This window comes from Herpailurus yagouaroundi, unplaced genomic scaffold (genome assembly GCF_014898765.1).
Source record: "Herpailurus yagouaroundi ecotype Mexico unplaced genomic scaffold, PumYag 28, whole genome shotgun sequence".
NCBI lineage: Eukaryota > Metazoa > Chordata > Mammalia > Carnivora > Felidae > Herpailurus > Herpailurus yagouaroundi.
In genome coordinates, this window is record NW_024412376.1 from 116,322,433 (window position 1) to 116,341,067 (window position 18,635).

Genomic DNA, 18,635 nt, shown 5'->3' on the forward strand with positions numbered 1-18,635 from the left:
ACTGGAATATTAGCCATAAAAAAGAATGTAATTTTGCCATTTGCAATGACATGGATGGAGCTACAATGTATTATGCTAAGCAAAATAAGTCAGAGAAAAAGCAAATACCATATGATTTCACTTATGTGGAATTTAGAAACAAAATAGATGAACATAGAGGAAAAGGAAAAAAAGAGGGAGGCAAACCCAAAGAGACTTTTAATTAGAGAAAAAACTGAGGATTGCTGAAGAGCAGGTTAGCAGGTGGATGGGTTAAATGGGTAATGGATATGAAGGAAGGTACTTGTGATGAGTACTGACCACTATATGTAAGTGATGAATCACTAAATTCTCCTAAACCAATATCACCCTATATGCTAAATAACTAGAATTTCAATGAAAACTTGAAACAAAAAATAAATAAAATAAAAAATAAACTGAAAAAAATGAACATTTTCCATTGAAACCAGCCATAGGAAAAACTTGTCTGATATCTTTTGTCTCTGAATTTAGTCTTTATCATTTTGAGATAAAAACTTTTTAAATTACCTAGTTAAGGGAAAATCATAATGATATAGGAAATGGCATTTAAAATTTAATAATGAAAATTTCAATATAACCCAGAATGTATGATGGAAAATTTATAGAGTAAATAGGTAGAATATGTAGACTCAAATCTCTCCAAAAATTTAATTCTAGACTAGAAGTGGAATGGAGAAAACTTGTTACTTTCTTAAAATATAAAACCAAATAATTCCAGATGATTATTCTCATTCACATAGGCTAGTTTTGATCACATTTCAAAATTAACTTTAAAAAAAGAGCTAGAGAAAGCTTTGCTTTAAATGCAATTATGTATAAATATGGATATAGCCTTAGCCTTATAGACATATAGTATAGATATAATTTTCAGAATCTCCAAATCTCTAAAACAAGGAACTTTATTGTATCACATAACTTTCTCTAAATTCATGACTGTATTTATGGAAAAAATATTTTTAATTCCAGTATAGTTAACAAGAAAATTTTAAGACATAAACTTTCTTACATATCTTGAGAAATCCTCAAAGCCTTTGCTTTATTCCCTTGTTTTCTATACACATTTTATTGTATTTAGTACTCTCCTTCCTCTAACCATCTCTAATTTTTCAGCTGAGAATCTATGATTACTTGATGTGTCCTAAAGCTTGCTGTGTGCCTTTTCCCCAGAGCTCTCACTTATGATAGTATACAGAATAAAATATCATACTCCTTTTGCTGAACGCAGAAAACAAAAATTACTGCTAAAATTTTTGAATCAAACTGATTATTGCTACTGTGTCACAGTTTGCCCTTATATTAGATTTCAACCAAATTCAATTACACAGTGTGCTCCTTGCTGCCATGGAATGAATGGCAGGACAAAGATGAATGAACACAACTGATGCAATTGATTGATCCCAACATGCCTGCCAGTTGATTAATGTGTCTAGGAGCAAAATGAAAAATAGTATTCATCTGTAACTACTGGTCAATTTTTAAATTAACTGAAAATTTCATGAAATATCATGCATTGAATAGAATTTTTTAAAATATTTGAGAATGCTAAACAAATGTATAGAACTATTTTTATTTAAATGGATACTTTAAAGCAAGAAAATTTGTCCTAGAATTTCTAATATTTATAACATATGTTATAAAATAATAAAGTGTATGTAATGATAATGAGGATATAAACATAATTCAAAGGAGGAAATGGCATTGTATATGAATTTGAAATGTTTTTTTGTATACAAGTTGCTATTTTAATGGGTACTGCTGGTACTTAAAATGGCAAGCAGTGTTATGTTACATATGTGTATGTATATTTAATTATAAAGTCTTTATTAACATCATTATTATTTTATATAATTTGGGCTTAAGTATAGCATGATTACAATAAATCTAATTATTTGATATTTGAGGTACTTTAATATACATGATTATGGAATTCAGAATTTCTATGGTTTATGAGATCTATTACATGATAGACTAATAAGTGAATCTTTAAATTATATGTTAGAAATCTAATCCACTAAGGATAATTAAAAGCAGATATTGGGGGGGGGGGCGCCCTGTGTGGCTTAGCTGGTTAAGTGTCCGATTTCAGCTCACATCATGATCTCATGTTTTGTGAATTTTAACCCTGTGCCTGGCTCTGTGCTGCCAGCTGCCAGCCTGGAGTCTACTTTGGATTTTGTGTCTCCCTCTCTCTGTCTCTCCCCACTCTCAAAAATAAACATTAAAAAAATTTAAGAAACAGATGATGGGTTTATTTATAATAAGTGAAAAGATGGTAAAGGCTAAGAGTTTAAACCTGGTATTCCAAGTCAATGTTGTTGTCAAAGAACTAGGTCCTTCAGTCATTAGCATACAACTTTATTCTCATGTTATTGGAGTCTCCTTTATCCCTTAGGCCTTACATTCACATTTCTGGCCAGAATAGATCAGAAAGACACAAACTGTCTTTATTGGGTGTTTTTCCTCTTTATTCTTTGGGAAGCTAAACCCTCCCCAGGTTCCTAGCTCAGCCCCTAAAGACTTCCACTTCTGGGGTAAAACAGTAACAATGTATTTGGGCGTTTGTGATTAGTTATGATTATGTTGCATGGGCAGTCTTGTCTGTGAGAGGGTTGGGGATCTTTTAACGTTGACAATTAATTAACAAATGTATTTGATTGCTAATTTTACATGAGTTTAATCACACAATGTAATAACCTTGATATACTAAAAAAATTGTTGTGAAATCTCATTTCTATTCTAGTGCTTCTGTTACAAAAGAGACTACTGTATAAGTTATGGGTTCTGCAGCAAGCAAGCTTATAATTTATCCATATCTCTATTAGTGGAAGCAGGGCCCCCAAAGGCCTCTGCTTAAAGCTATTCTGCATTGTAATCAGATGGAACTTTAATAAAATTGACATTCTAGCTTCTTATTCAGAATTTATGTGACACATGACCATATCCAATTTGTAGATAAGATATTATAATAGAAAAAAGGAACTTCACGTGCAACAATTCAGCCTTTGGCTTCACATATATGCATAGTATGCATTGGAATTCTAATATCTTTGAGAAATATTTTCTACACATGAATCTGATTCCTTTTTTTTTTTCTTTTGGTCTTAATAAAGTTAGCTTCATCATCATTTAAAGCAAGTGTTAGGATCATTATGTCTTAGTTCTTAAGAATACCTCTACGGAAGAGAAAATACTAACAATAAGCTCCTTATTAACCCACTAATAAATGAAAACTGATTCTAGAAAAATGCTCTGTTCTTCAGTAAACTATGTCTTACTGTAAAGGAATTGACAAATACAGGCCTTGACCAGTTAATTTCAAGATAGTAAAGTTGCAATTCCTGTAAATAGTTAAGAAAATACTAATATATTTTTTCCATTCAGCACTTGATTTTTGCTTTTGCTTTTGTCTCCCTTCCTTCCTCCTCTTTCTATCTTTTCTTTCTTCTTTTCCTTTTTTTTTTTATTTTGGTAGTCTAAAGTTGAAAGAAAATTGTTTTCTGAAGTAAGTTTTATTTTTTTCTTGGCCATTTTTAGATTACACGTTCTGTGTGATTTAATTTGAATACACTGAATTGTGGTCTGATTAAAATATGTGTAACTTGGTATCATTTTTAAGTCACCATTTTATTCATATTCGATGTGAATCTTGAAATGTTTATGATTACTGGGTTGAACTAGGATGTATTTATGTTTTTATCAAATGAATAACGAATAAGAAAAATTTTAACATTACAGGTAAATATTTCTATTTTTATGTAGGTTTTTGGACTTGCATGGTTATGATCCAATTGGAAAACAAATGTTTTAAGAAAATATTCATGATTATTTTATTATTAATTTTTTTTTCAGTTCACAGTTTAATTGGATAAAATTTCTTATTTAGTGTTAGTGCAATTAAATACCTTCTTGAATTAAGGCCATAAGATCTGAGGAATGTTTAACCAACATTTTTGTATTTTTTTATTGGGTGGGAGAGAAGGTGGAGAGGGAGAGAGACAGAACTGCCCAGTATGTGACTTCCACTTTTCTTTTTCATTTTTAAAAATAGAATAGTTTAAGAGATAAGAGCTTTCACTATTGGGTTATCTGTCTTGGAAATTAGGCAAGCCAAAAAATAAATAAATTAACACATGAAATTTTCTGGGACTTTCTCTGCTTAAAGCTGTCATTTTGAATGTGTAATCATATCATCCATGAGAAAGTGAATACCATGGCCTAAATTTTGTTCTCAAAGCACCAAATAAGTAGTGGAATGCTAAAGTTAATTTTTATTTTTTTAAATAAGCAAGCTATACTAAAACAGAATTTATATCCTGTGAAAAATAATTTAATTTTTAATATAAATGAAAACAAATTGTTGTCTAACACCGATAAAGCATTTTTGATATTCTTTCTTCAAAAATGTTTTCCAGGGGTACTTACACATCTTTGTCATGAACTCTTTTTTCTTGGGAAGTCTATGGACCATCTTCTCAGAATAATATTTTTAAATATCTAAAATAGATGTAATTACAAACATTGTATTGAAATAGTCATCTATCTCTCTGTCTACTGACCTATTGATCATTTGGTCTGTGTGTCTATCATTCTCCATTAAAATAGTAAATAAAATGATCTCGTGATTTATTAATAATTACCATCATTGCAAAGCAGGGACATTAAATCGTATTTCAAAATTTCTTGAAATAAATCCCATAATTTGCTATGAAACTATCTTGGGTGTTTAGTGGTAACAAAATCACAGATACTGCTAATACTAATATCATTTCTTACCTATACGTATAGCTAAATAAAATACTACATTTCACTTAGACAGTAGTGAAAATAAAGTGTAATTTTTTGTTTGTTTTTCATCCAAGATCATGGGCTCACTCTCTATGGAATTTTTTTTCCCCATTCAAGATAAATTTTTTTTTAATTTTTTTTAACGTTTATTTATTTTTGAGACAGAGATAGAGCACGAACGGGGGAGGGTCAGAGAGAGAGGGAGACACAGAATCTGAAACAGACTTCAGGCTCTGAGCAGTCAGCACAGAGCCCGACGCGGGGCTCGAACGCGCAATCATGACCTGAGCTGAAGTTGGCTGCTCAACCAACTGAGCCACCCAGGCGCCTCAAGATAAATGTTTTTATTGAAGATACTTTTTTTTTTTTTTGCAACAAGCATTCTTTCTTTCTGTTATATTGTTTTCAATTTCTAGCATTTCTTTTGGATTCTTTTATTAGAATTTTCGTCTCTCTCCGTACATAAGTATCTGTTTTTCCAAATTGTGTACTTTTTACATTAGAGTTCTTAGCATATTAATCATTGTTGTTCTAAATTCCTGGTCTGATATTTTACTTATGAGGTTTTGTTTTTTTTGTTTTTTTTTTACTGGTGTCTTGTGGATCCTGTTTTAAGAATCAGTAATTATACTGAGTGCCTGATTTTTCACTGTGATAGATGTCTCTGCTATTCTGATGGATAATTCCTATTCTAGAGGAATTCATCATCTAGCAGGAAAACAAAACAAAACAAACAAAAAACAAAAGGATGGCAATGAAAAAATTCTGATCAGTGGGATAAATGCATTAGTGGATGCATGTGTTAACAAGTACTTTGTAAAACAGTATGGTGGTTCCTCAGAAAGTTAAAAAATAGAATTATCCTATGACCAAACAATTGCATTACTAGATATTTACCCAAAGGACACAGAAATAGTGGTTTGAAGGGATGCATGTATGCCAATGTTTATAGGATCACTATCAACAATAGCCATATTATTGGTAGAGCCCAAATTTCCATCGACCAATGAATGGATAAAGAAGATGAGGTGTGTGTGTGTGATGGAATATTACTCTGTCATCAAAAAGAATGAAATCTTGCCATTTGCAAGTGGATGTAGCTAGAGTGTATTATGCTAAGTGAAATAAGTCATAGAAAGACAAAGCCCTATGATTTCACTCACATGTGGTATCTAAGAAACAAAACAAATGAAGATAGAGGAAGGGGAAAAAAAGAAAAAGAGATAGGGAGGCAAGCCATAAGAGACTCTTAACCATAGAGAACAAACTAAGGGTTGTTGGAGGGGAAGTGGGCAAGGATGGGCTAAATGGGTGATGGGCATTAAGGAAGGCACTTGTTGGGATGTAAATAATGAATCAATAAATTCTATACCTGAAACAAATATTACCCTATATGTTAACTAGAATTTAAATAAACACTTGAAATGTCAATAACAAGAAAACAAATAAAGAAGTACTTTGGGAACATACATAAAAGAGTTAACTTTCTAAAAGGTGATACTATAGGAAACACAAAACATGATGATATTTATAGATGATAATCTCAGAAATATGCAGCCCATGATACCAAGTGTTGAAAGGGACACACCTCCAGATCTAGGCAATAATGAAGTTTAAAGATCCAGAGGCATGACAATATTATGTTGCATGTTTTATTGTTATTGTTAGTGTGTTGTATTTTTCCTACATCATACATATGAATCTACTGTTAGACCTTTTTTTTTGATCTGCAAGTAAGAAAATGGATTAGCTTGTGATATTTAATATGTTATATTTAAATATTCAGCTCTGCTGTATTCAGACAATTTCAGAAAGAGTTTTTTTTTTTTCTTTTATCATTATAAAGAATTCCACTTTCAGCTATGGTAGACTAGATTGTATGAAACAAATGTTCTTCAAGGTTACCAAAGCCTTGGGCTATTGATCAAGATCCCAGAGAGTTAGAAACTCAGAGAGATTAAACACATTTTTGGCATTAATTTTCCTCTTGAGTAAATGGCAAACCCAAAAAACTGCAGCTGAATTGTAGGAGTTTGAGAAGAAAGCCGTTAATGGGAACCTTGTAAGTTAAGTTGAACTATCCTGAGTTATGTAGGGCAGCAGTGAAATTGGAGTTTAGAACTGTCAATTAAGAGGGGCCTGGTTAAACATACCATGTCTCTTCTTTGGGGCCCTTCTAAAACTTACATAGCAGTAAGCATGAATGAGAAATAGACATGACCTTATCTACAGCAAAACTAAGCCCTAATGAGAGCTGGTTTAAGATGGTTTAAACTAACTAGTTTAAGATGATCAACCATAATTAAACTTGCTTCCAAAGGCAATATTAACTTCTTCCTGGAAGATAACCTCAGTAGAACCATAAATTGTTCCTGAGTTTTTTTCTTTGGAAACAAAAATATCCCAGCATTCAATAAGAAATAATGAGATTTTCAGAAAGATAAAACAGTAGCAATTCAATTAAGACAGTAGAATGAAATACAGAAGTGATTGATGAATAAGATTTATGCTTTAAAATAAATGATTATAAGAATTTAAATAGCAATAGAAGGGTTCATAAGGAGTCTGCAAAGGATACAGGATAATAGATACAAAAATATTTAAAGGAATCATTGTGAAAACTTTCCAAAATTTGAAAAATTGAAAAAAATTGAAAAATTGAAAAATTTCCAAAATTGAAAAAAGGCTTTATATTCAGCTTTTGGAAGTTTTACAAAGTGCCACAAATTAAAAAAAAAAAATACATCTGGCATATTATATGAAAACTGATGATATAAAATAAACAAAAATTTAAAAGTAGCTAGAAAGCAAAGAACAATGTAAGAATGGTAGTTGACTTACCAGTAAAAATAAAATAAGGCATAAATAATAGAAAGCTATCAAATTATGTCATCAACATGCTGAAAAAAAGAATAATGCCAACATGGGACTCTAAACCCAGCAAAATTTTTCTTTAAATAAGAGAGAAAATAAATACAATTTTAGAAAAACCAACTAAGGACATGTGTCACTAGTGTAACATTACAATGGAAAACATAAAAAACAATTTTTTAGGTCAGAGGAAAATTATTCCATATTGATTCAAGAAGAAATGAATAGAAATACAAAGGTTAAATATATGTATTAAATTAATATAGAGAGTCTACACTGATAGCCATACTATCTTGAGAAATTTAAATATACATAGGAATAAGACAAAGCACCGTTATCAGAAAAGAGAGAGAAATAAATAAGAGGTAACCTTTCAATTTCTCACATTGACCAGTAGGTGGTAAAATAATAATTTTAGTTACAATATGACAAGGATGTATGTAGAAATCTCTAGGGTAATCATTAAAATAATAATAAAATAGTATAGGATTAGCTAGTTAATGAGATATATATATATATAAAATATTACAAACATTAATTTAATAGCTGACCAAAAAGGAGAGGCAAATGAATAAATAAAACAACTAGAACATAGATGGCAAAATGACTTATAAATCCAAATGCATCAACAATTACATTGTATTGTAAGAAACAAAAACAAATATTTCCATTAAGAAATCAATGGTTGAGACTGACAAGAGTCAGTAAAAAAAAAAAAAAAAATGCATATTACCTTAAAAGAAGGTACAAATTAAAAATAATGATACAAAGTATCATTACAAAGTAAGTAAAAGGACAAAGTATATAGCATATATACACTAGCTAAAGAGATCTGCTATAACTTTTTTCCCACAAGGAACAGTAGGTTTTAAAGCAAAAACATTATGACAGATAAAAAGGGATGTTTCATAATGATAAAAGAATCACTCTATGTAGAAGACTTAACAATTCTAAGTTTATTTTTAGCTAATAACAGTCTAATATGTATATGCATATATACATATATGTATATATGATTTTTATTTTTATTTATTTTTATTTTTTATTTGAGAGAGAGAGAGTGAATGCAAGCAGCGGAGAGGGGCAGAGGGAGAGAGAGAATCTTAAGCAGGCTCTACACACAGTGTGGAGCCCGACGTGGGACTGGGTCCCACTACCCTGGGATCATGACCCGAAGGGAAATGAGAAGTTGGACCCTAAACTGTCTGAGCCACCCATGCGCCCCTCCAGCATATATAATTTCAGTATTTTACACTGAAATGGGAAATAAGAAAAGCATTTCCATTATCACTGCATCAGTATAACACTGGGTTGAAGTACATTGACAATAAAATAAGATAAAAGGAAATTAAAAGTTTAATAGAAATAAACTATTTTTGTTTATAAATGGTGTAATTTTCTATCTAGATAATCCAATAGTGTAACATTGTACATTTAGTACATTAGTGTACATTTATAATGCACAGGTTCAATCTGAAAATAAATTTACTGATACCCAATAACTATAAGCAATTACAACATAGTTTTAGGAAAAGTGTCACTTACAATAGCTTTGAAAACAAAAAAGTATATAAGTAACATAATATATGCAAGATTTCGAGACAGAAAATTATAGACTTATTAGTCAAATTGAAGAAAATTTAAAGGAAGGCATCAAGTGCATTGCTTAGAAGACTAATTATTATACATTTTTAAATGTTGATTCTGTGCCATATTGTAAAATATGTCAATTCTGCCTAAATATCATTCCTGGATTCAATATAGTACTGTTATAAATTGATGGTTTTGTGTAAACTGAAAAGTTGATTTTAAATTCATATGGAATTGAAAATATCCAAGTTTATCCAAGGTAATCTTTCATTCTTTAAAGTTAACTTAAAAATTGTGTTATAACTTATAGGCAACATGTATCCAAATTTTAGATGTACAGCTTGTTGAAGTTTTACATATGTATAACCTAAGGTAAATAACTTTTCAGCATCACGGATTTCCTCAAGCCTCCTCTCAGCAGTTACTTCCACTGTAATCTGTATTTTGCCCAAAATCACCATAGATTAATTTTGCATTCCACTTGAACTTCATATAAACAGAAATAGTAGGTGTCCTTTTGCATCCGACTTCTTTCACTCATCATTATGCCTTAGATTCATCCATGTTTCTTCATCATAAGGCCGTTTATTTTTTCTGTCATTGTGAATGGTTGGTAATACTTCAAAGGCCAATTTTGACATAAAAATATAGTTTGCAATTATTTATGTTGTCCTAACTTGTGGAAAATGAATTTTAATATTGTGTTATTGAATGTTTCATTAACATGTCTTTACAATTTTTTTACTTTAGAATTTCTCTTTGTCAGGCAATCTATTAGTGTTGGTAATTGAATGGGTTTGGAGCAAAAGCCTCAGTTTCTTCTTTCCTGCAGCTTAGAATTGCACTGATTAAAAAAAAACACACTATGTGCGTAGGGGCACCTTGGTGGCTCAAGACTTCGTTAAGCGTCAGACTCTTGGCTTCAGCTCAGGTCATGATCTCGCGGTTCGTGGCAGCTCTGCCAGCACACAGCCTACTTGGGATTTTTCTCTCCCACTCTCTTTGCCCTTCCCTGACTTGCCCTCCCCCTCGAAAAATAAATAACTAAACATAAAAATAAAACACTGTTGTACATGTAAATGCCAGTGGGGACATCTATTCAATCAAGTGTTTATGATGTACAAAAGGGAGAAAATGATACCCAAACTAAGTTCTAAGTGCGTATGTATGCAGGATGAGGGTGGCGGTTGCCTAGGAAATCTTCCCTTAGTAAATGATGTTTGTCTGTCAAGTGGAAAGAGACAAGGTCATAGAATCTCAGAGAGAAGCAATAGCATGCACAAAGGCCCAGTTGCAAATAATTGTCTTACATTCTGCTTTTATTTTTACTCTTCTTTTTATTTCGTTTTTTCATTTTTTTTTTTTTTTTTGAGAGAGTGTGTGTGTACAAGCGGGGGAGGGGCAGGCAGAGACTCTTAAGCAGGCTACACACTCAGTTCAGAGGCAAAGCTGGATGTGGGGCCCGATCTCATGACTGAGATCATGTCCTGAGCCAAAATCAAGAGTCGGATGCTTAACTGACTGATCCATCCAGGTGCCCATTACTGTTCTTTTTATTTTTATTTTTTTTTTTCAACGTTTATTTATTTTTGGGACAGAGAGAGACAGAGCATGAATGGGGGAAGGGCAGAGAGAGAGGGAGACACAGAATCGGAAACAGGCTCCAGGCTCTGAGCCATCAGCCCAGAGCCTGACTCGGGGCTCAAACTCACGGACCGCGAGATCGTGACCTGGCTGAAGTCGGACGCTTAACCGACTGCGCCACCCAGGCGCCCCTTTTACTGTTCTTTTTAAATTTTACTTTTATAACGTGAAAGAAGGCGATAGTTCCATACTTATATTCTCGTCTGGAGGAATATCTACTAGATTTACCCCACTGACCTCATCTCTTACCCTCTCACACCTTTCTCCCTAGTGGCACAGGAATGAATTATACGAGTGGATTTGGGGTAAGGAATTAGGTAGCTATATCACAGTACCTCTTCAGTCTTCTTTTAGGTTGTTTGCCTTTGGTGGATTTGTGGCCATATTTGAAGGGGCTTGCTTGCTCCTGTAGAATCGATCAGCAGTGTTGTAGTTTTGTATGTTTCAGAGTGGGTAAATCTATGTCTGCTTTAAAAATAAGGTAACTAAATATATGAAAGGATGAAGACAATTTTTGTAATCAGGTTTATCAGAAAATAAAGTCCACATTTTGACCTGCCTCTTACTGATTTTTGTCTATATCCAAATTAGTTCTAAAATTATTTTTCAAGGTTAGATCTTTTTATTTGCCCAAACTTCAACATATAAGCTAACTAAGCTATTAAGTAGATGGCTGTTATATTTGCATATATTTATGCTAATCTAAACATATTTTCAATGTAAAGTATAGATAACATTATTTGACAACATACATATCATTCATTTTTTTTTCAACGTTTATTATTTATTTTTGGGACAGAGAGAGACAGAGCATGAACAGGGGAGGGGCAGAGAGAGAGGGAGACACAGAATCGGAAACAGGCTCCAGGCTCTGAGCCATCAGCCCAGAGCCCGACGTGGGGCTCGAACTCACGGACCGTGAGATCGTGACCTGGCTGAAGTCGGACGCTTAACTGACTGCGCCACCCAGGCGCCCCTCATTTTTTCAGGTCTGAATAAAGAATTTCATATCTCTTTGTTTCATTATCATTAAAAGAAGATATAAGTGAAAGGTAATTATTTTTAGAACTAATTCTCTTACCTTAAAACTCCCTTTACTCAATGACACCGAATTTCTCTGAATCTCAAAGTAGTACAGTTAACTTTGAGGACATCCTGTAATCTTCTTTCTATTTTCAGTCACTGACCAATGCTGTGAATGTATTTTTGTCAATATCCCTTGTGTGGTAATATATGCTTTCAAGACTGATCATGGGGGAGCACATCTCTGAGACCTTTATTGATTCAGAGTTGATATACTGTTCCCTTGTGTTCCCACTCTAACACAAAAATGCTTCTAATTTATTGAGTCACAATATTTGTATACTTACAGTATCTATCAAAATGACAGCTCGTAAATATCAAATTAATGAATAAATTAATGTATAGTTGTGTTTTATTATCTTTTACAGCATATTATATTGAACAGGATACTTTAGGAAAAGGAATGCAGTGCTGCCATAGCTGAATTTTGTGACACTGTAGGATCAAATATATATATTTATATTTGATGTATGTGATGTCTAGATGTATGTGAAGATGTATGTGAAGTCTAGAAGATGATTAACATTTCCTAGACTACATTTCCTGGGGCTTCACAAAGGAAAGCCATAAACTGAATATCCAGTTCCATTACACACTGCTTCTTTAAACACGAAGCAGTTGATTTATTTAACAACTTGGACTACAATGTGAACTTTTGTACCTTTGAGCTTTTTCCTCAGTATTTCTCACATATCTAAACACTTCTTCCAACTCACAAAGCATTTCCTGTTTTAAGAGCTTGCAAACAAATCCCACTTGTTCTGTTAAACCTTCCCAATACATCTCCACCAGTGTTTATATCTCATGTCATTTAAAGGTTACATAAAAAAAGATCATTACAAATTATTAATGATAAACTCTATCCACATTGTCCTGTGATATTTCTTCCACCTTTTCCTAGAATCCTATATTTCTTAAAGATAACATTGGTGTATATCTTGACTACGTAATTAGAGAGAAATGTCTTTGAGGGCATGCCTGTTTTATATCTGTTGATTTCTCTATCTCAGAAAATATTCCATATATATTTGTTCCTTATTTTTTATTAAAGGCTTACAGAAAAAAAATTGTACTTGTAAGTATTAAGCATATGACTAGTATGGCAATTTCCTCTCATGTCAATATAGATTATTTTAATTACTATAAAATGTGACTTGCAACTTCATTTTTGGTGATTCTTCATGAATTATTGCCTATCAATTTGAGTAAAGGGGCATATCATTTTCCTGATTATCAGTATTCTATTCATTAAGACACCATAATGTGAACACAGTATAATACTTTGAAATGCCACTAAAATAAGCCAATTATTTTATATTATTGTAAGTAGGAGTGGCATAACTTGGTAGCTCAACTGCTTTATAAACCATCACAATATCTACAGTGCAGTATCTACATAGAAAACTGCACATATCACATACTGCTTACCGAGCTTTGCTGATATATGACTTAACAAATATACATATGCTGCCTGTGGTAAACTGTTGCCCTCAAGTTAGTGAGCAGCAAGAGCTTTTTATTTTAGTTTTAACATGATCTGTGTGTCTGTTTTTGTCGTCTATGGGCAATGATTAGTTATTGTATTTTATATTTCATAGTTCTTTTCTTACTCTTATATTTCTTGAGTTTTGTTAAAGTCAAGTTACCTGATATGACAAAGGTTTCCCCACATAGCTGTGACATTCGGTGTTTTCTATATATGGAAATATGACACAATTAAAGGTATATTTGGAGGACTTATAAATGCTCTATAGTAATAAAATATATGATTAAATTGTGACAATTAATTTAATGAAATGAACAATATTTACTTCTGAAGCTTTCCTGTTGAACATTTTAGAGAACATTGCTCCACTACACACTCATTTTTATAATTTAAAATGCCAAGATTTTAAGTGATTTTTTTAAGCTCATGCTTTTTTTTTTTTTTTTTTGTCTCTGTAAGGAAAACTCGCCAACTAACGAAACTGCACTCCCCTAAATAACAGCAAAAAAAAAAAAAGCAAACCTATGAAAACAAAACAAAACAAGATACCAAACAACCAGACCATTGAGATTTTAAATAAAGGTTAGTTTAATCAACGATTTTTTTCAAGAAATTAATATTGCGCAATCCTTTATCACCATGATAAAAGACAGGCTTTTCAATATTATGCTCTTCAGTAGTCATGTTCATAATCAGAGAGTTAACTGCTGCAGAAGAGTAGCTAAGTGTTAACAGTGGATGTGGAGGATTCCACAGGTGGAATTAACAGAATCCCAGTTTTAAACTTAAAACAGCTGGTCAAGTGAATCCATTTGAATGGACATTTAAAATGATATGAAGAGTTAAACATGGAGTTGCAAATGACAGGAGAAATGTGTGTTGTGCTCTTAATCTCTTCCTTCCAAAGACTATCTACCTTGCATTCTTCATTATTACCCTTCGCTTTAGCTAGACACCTCCACTGGCAATCCCCAGCTAGCTCACATTGGACATTAAATATTTATTAACAAGTGGCATATACAATATATACATCAGTGTGTCTCATTTCTAAGTAACTGAATATAAAACCTTTTGCATATTTCAACTGTGATCATTTGTTATTTTTCTTAGATTTACATGTTTTCTTTCTCTTTCTCCTTCCCTTATTTTCTTAATTTATCTTTCCTTTTTTACTTCCTGTCTACCCATGAAAATCTGTATTAGGCAATAATTTTCAGAGACTATCATTCTCAATAATCTCTTTTATTTTCCCAAATCATCAAAATGCTTCCAAATATTTCAGTATGAATATTCTTGAATAATTTCTCTTGCAGATTATATACCATTTTAAAGAAATAGGAAATGTAAAAAAGTAAGAAAACTGTATATTTTTCAGAGATGTAGCTCCAGAACGTGCTACAGTACTTAACACATTTTATGATTTTAGATGACTGCAAAATATCACTTCTATTACTTTACTATAACACTTTGACTAGTTTTCTAACTACATTCATTCAGTGTTTTAATCCTTATTATTCCTGTATTTTCTCAGTACAGGGTTATACCATCACAGTTGCACTTGAATTCAGGACTTCACTTTTAACTACTTAACATGTTAAACCTTCAATATATAAGAATTTCTGATCTTGAATATTTGTATATTTCCTCAAAATATGTTATTCATCTCTCAATCCTTCCTCTTTTTCTTTCTTCTCTCTTTTTATTTCTTTTTTTTCCCTCTCTTTTTCTTGTTCTCTTAGGCTTTCAGTGGGAGTGGTATAATGAAGACAGAGAAATGTGACAGAGGTGAATAAAAGAGCACCCTGGAGAAAAAGAAGAATCTAAGCTGTCAAGGAGGAGGGGAAGCCATGGCCTACACACACAACAAATTGACGATTCCGCCACTTTCATTACCTTTTATTGCACTCACCTTCCATTATCCTCTTTCTTCTTACTATTATAGACTTATTTTCTCCACCATAAGACACTTCAGCTTTGGATCAAGTAAAATATGGCCTTCAGTTCTTATAAACACTATCCTTAGTATAACTACAAATAAGCATAAATCAGTAGTAAGTAAATGTATAACTAAATAAATTCACAAATAGACAACCAAATGGAAAATGTATATGTATAAAGATATAGATGATATACATATATAGATGTGACATTATGAATTGATATATTCTTACTTCTTTTGAGTGCTCCTCAGTAGTCAGTGATGACCTTGCCTCCCTTTAACTTCTTCTAAAGATCCTCATCTGCTAATCCAATTTTTTAAATTAATTTTACAATCCTAACATCATGAGCATATTCTAAGCTTGTTCTGTTTTAATTTTCAGTAGGGAAATTTGATAATTTACAGAAGATCAATAACGATAAGCAAAACTCGCATCAGTTCCTTTTCTTGACATACAATTCCATTTTAATTTTCAACTACCCAATTCCACCATCATATAATTTTTGTTTGTTTTGTTTTTGTTTTGTTTTGTTTTTGTTTTTGTATTCACACATATGTACCTTAATTGTGTCTAGCTTGTGATTTCTCTTCTTTCCTCTTTCGGAATCACTCTTCTTCATTAACTTCAGCCTCATCTTTATATTTCTTTGATTTAATATAAAAATAGAACATCTCAAATAACAATGGTAAAATTTTCCTCTTCATTCATCTCTTATATGGTCTTTCTTCACTGATAATATTCTTAAATAGGAGTCTATATTTCCCTTATAATTTCCTACTTAGTAATCAAACTCATACAGTGTTATTTGTGAAATAGCATTGCACGATGCTGTGATTAAGATGGACAATTATTTTTAAAAAAGATAGTCAATTACTTTTGCATTGTTAATTCCACTGAAAATGTTCTGCATGTCTATTGATTTCTCAGGATCACTGGATATTGTACTCACTGATTCTTTAATATCTTCTACTTTATTGATGTAACCACTCCATCTTTTTACATTTTTTTTTCTCTATCATGGCTTATCAAATATCCTTTGTGGACCCATCTTCTTCCAATAGTTTATTGACTGTCAGTATACTCTTTGCTTTCTGCTCTGTGGTGATACATTCAACCCCTGTCTTCTCTCTCACTTATAACTTGATGAATCTCAATCAAGACCTCTTAATTGATCTAAAAATACATAATCAGGATCCAATAAACCTCATAAACCTTTTAAATACTAGGACGTAAAGACCCAAAGATGGGAAAAACAGATGTCCATGAAATACACAGAAAATAATCAGCCATGTACAGATTGTGACTGGTGTTACAAGAACAAAGATATGTGGTAACAGGAAATTTTACAGTTGGAGAATTTGATCTAGTCAAGTATGTATGGAAAGTCTTTTCTAATGAAGTGAAATAACTTAAATCTTATGTATTAGTAGCCTCAAATTTGGCAAAAGAAGAGATTTCCACACAGAACAGAACAACATGTGCCAGGACTCTATGATAGGAAAGAACATGGTGCCCTATAGGAATTATATGGGTAATATAGTTGCGATGATGAGACCGAAGATGTGTGTTTGTTGCAAGGTACAGACAGGCAGAGATAGGTACCAAAATATAAAGGCATATTAAGTTTTTTAAAAATTATTCTTTGTTAACAGGGCAGTAGAAAATAGTTTAAAATATTAGTTATAGTAGTTATTTGGATATTTAAATTAATGAATTTGCCTCTGATTGATGGGACAGAATGACAATAAATCATATATAGAGGCTATCACTGTAAATTGGTATGAAGAATATAGATTTATATTGGGATAAGAAAATATTCAGGGATCCAGAGAAACCCGAATTGTTTTAGATATAATCAGAAGTTTCTATTGAGAGCATCTGGTGACCAGTTAGGTATGGAGAGTGAGGGTAAGTTAAAGATGTCATCAAATTGTTACCATCACATAACTGGATTGTTGATTATGTTGTTGCGAAGATACTGGAAAGAAATTTTAAGTCTATTTTTGTGGGAAGAGTACACTTGATGTTTGATATGTTTTTGAGATTTCAAAGGAGAGAAGCCAGGTAGGCATTTGGATATATATGTCTGATAGAGAAGTAATATAACTGGGAAATATTTATAAATTAGTGAAATGCTTGTGTATACCCAGCAATTAAACATGTGGGCATAAATATGATTGCTTAGGCAAATATATTTCTCACAATATATTGAGAAGAAAGACGAAGACAGAATCCTTAGGAATCCAATCAGTGTTGGGGAAGAAGACATTAATTCTGTAAAAGAAACATGGAAGTAACAATCTAAGAGGAAGAGAAAATGGGCCAGAAAAGCTTAAAAATGTGTATCCAAAGTGATGCTGCAACCATAGTGTAAAATGCTGATCAAAAGATAAAAATTGGTAAATAGATATCTTGTTTAGTATTGTCCTTAGAAGGAACTGTTTCATTGGTGGTGATAAAAATAACACAAGTATAATACCTAATATGTGCAGGTGTTGTTCTAAGCACATTAAATATATTAACTTATTTATTGGAATGAGAAATAAGGTACATACTTTTTTTTTTCAATACTCACTACATAGATGAGACAATTATGGCATAGAAACTCTAAGTATGAGATGGCTAAAAACTCAGGTGGCTAGTAAATAGTTGTAATTTGGATATGAGAGGTCTATTTAATGAGTCCTTGATCATTTTTTTTGATAATAAGGGTAAGATAGTTTGGAGTAAAGTGTGATGGTATAGGAGGAAAGTAAATAGAAAGCAGATACAGATAATTCTTCAGGAGCAAAGTGAGCTACATATTTGAGTAAATGTAGATGAATATTGAGTATATTGGGGTAACAATGTCTGGTGAATTTAACATACAGAAATAATTAAAATATACATAATAAACATAAATCTTTTTAATGTTATTATTTTTAATTTTTTAAATATTTGTTTATTTTTGAGAGACAGAGAGACAGAGTCTGAGCAGGAGAGGAGCAGACAGAAAGGGAGACAGAATCAAGCAGGCTCCAGGTTCTGGGCTGTCAGCACAGAGCCTGATGCAGGGCTTGAACTCATGAACCATGAGATCATGACCTGAGCCAAAGTCAGATGCTTAACTGACTGAGCCACCCAGATGCCCTTAATGTTTATTTGTTTTTGAGAGAGAGAGAGAAAGAGAGAGGGAGAGAGGGAGAGGGAGAGAGAGAGAGAGATAGAGAGAGAGC

General features: G+C 32.2%; 1 long non-coding RNA gene across 1 annotated transcript in view; it reads left to right on the plus strand.

Annotated features, from left to right (window-relative positions):
- LOC121034990 (uncharacterized) overlaps positions 1-15,901 on the plus strand; it is a 70,108-nt gene extending 54,207 nt beyond the window's left edge. Inside the window, exons 2-4 of the long non-coding RNA XR_005792713.1 lie at positions 11,901-11,963; positions 13,940-14,062; positions 15,220-15,901. This is a non-coding gene — a long non-coding RNA (uncharacterized LOC121034990). The remainder of the gene's footprint in view (positions 1-11,900; positions 11,964-13,939; positions 14,063-15,219) is intronic.
- The last annotated feature ends 2,734 nt before the right edge of the window (positions 15,902-18,635 follow it).